At 45.5% G+C, this 591-nt stretch overlaps 1 protein-coding gene and 1 long non-coding RNA gene across 2 annotated transcripts in view; both read left to right on the plus strand.

The window, feature by feature from the left end:
- Positions 1-591, plus strand: part of DYNC2H1 (dynein cytoplasmic 2 heavy chain 1) — a 601,360-nt gene that overhangs the window by 382,695 nt on the left and 218,074 nt on the right. The gene's annotated exons all lie outside the window — the stretch shown is intronic.
- LOC109302614 overlaps positions 60-591 on the plus strand; it is a 20,495-nt gene continuing 19,963 nt past the window's right edge. The window contains exon 1 of the long non-coding RNA XR_002098865.1: positions 60-151. This is a non-coding gene — a long non-coding RNA (uncharacterized LOC109302614). The remainder of the gene's footprint in view (positions 152-591) is intronic.

Raw genomic sequence — 591 nt, forward strand, 5'->3', positions numbered from 1 at the left:
AGGGCGGGTGGGGAATGGCGTCTACGGCCAGGATTGTATTGTGGAGACGGGTTGGGGGGGCGGGGGTGAAGAAAAGTCCTTTGTAAGTCCAGCAAGCTGGGTGCTAGGGCTCCCTCAGGAACACAAAGCTGACAGGTAACAGTGGCATGAGGTGCATCATAGGTACACAATCATTTGTTTCTGTGGTAGAAACTCTAATGGAGGCCACATCTGTCTTGTTGTAAGTGGTAGATTTTCCTACTGTTCCTGCCATTTTTTGTTCAGCAGAAACTGCTTCAACACTTGTACACTTTGGGTTTCTACCAGTGTAACTCCAGCTCCACCAATAGAAATGTAACACTTATATGCCCTAAATGAACAGTCTTTCGATTTAGTCTGAGTCATTGTCTCCATACAGAGAAATTCTGTACCCTGCACTGACTGAACAAGGAGCAATGATCTCAAGTTGCAGCAAGAGAAGTTTAGGTTAGATATTAGGAAGAATTTTCTTACTAGGAGGGTAGTAAAACACTGGAGCAGGTTACCCAGCGAGGTGGTGGATGCTTCATCATTGCAGGTTTTTAAAACTTGGCATACAAAGCTTTGGCTGGG

The sequence above is a fragment of the Gavialis gangeticus genome, unplaced genomic scaffold, assembly GCF_001723915.1.
Source record: "Gavialis gangeticus isolate Ggan-Ray unplaced genomic scaffold, GavGan_comp1, whole genome shotgun sequence".
In the NCBI taxonomy this organism is placed as follows: domain Eukaryota; kingdom Metazoa; phylum Chordata; order Crocodylia; family Gavialidae; genus Gavialis; species Gavialis gangeticus.